This window comes from Pygoscelis adeliae, unplaced genomic scaffold (genome assembly GCF_000699105.1).
Source record: "Pygoscelis adeliae isolate BGI_AS28 unplaced genomic scaffold, ASM69910v1 C10016893, whole genome shotgun sequence".
NCBI lineage: Eukaryota > Metazoa > Chordata > Aves > Sphenisciformes > Spheniscidae > Pygoscelis > Pygoscelis adeliae.
The window spans coordinates 1-305 of NW_008817581.1; the positions used below are offsets into that span (position 1 = coordinate 1).

Genomic DNA, 305 nt, shown 5'->3' on the forward strand with positions numbered 1-305 from the left:
AGCCCGGCGCTACCTATCCCAGCCCAGGGCCGCGGCCCGGCGCGGATCACCTTGGAACTCGGTGTTGTCCAGCCCGCGGATGGCCTCCACCGCGTCCTCCGCCCGCTCCATGTGAACGAAGGCGTAATCCTTGACGATGTCGCACTCGATGACGGGGCCGTACTCCTCGAACTTGGCCCGCAGCTCCAGGTTGGTGCAGGCGGGGCTGATGTTGCCGACGTGCAGCTTGGTGGAGGCCTTGCTCTTGTTCTTGCTGGCCTCCACGTTGATGCAGACGCCGTGCAGCTTGTGGTGGTGGAGGTTGC

At 65.6% G+C, this 305-nt stretch overlaps 1 pseudogene; it reads right to left on the bottom strand.

The window, feature by feature from the left end:
• Positions 1-13: 13 nt before the first annotated feature.
• Positions 14-300, bottom strand: LOC103912239 (annotated as a pseudogene).
• Between the last annotated feature and the right edge of the window lie 5 nt (positions 301-305).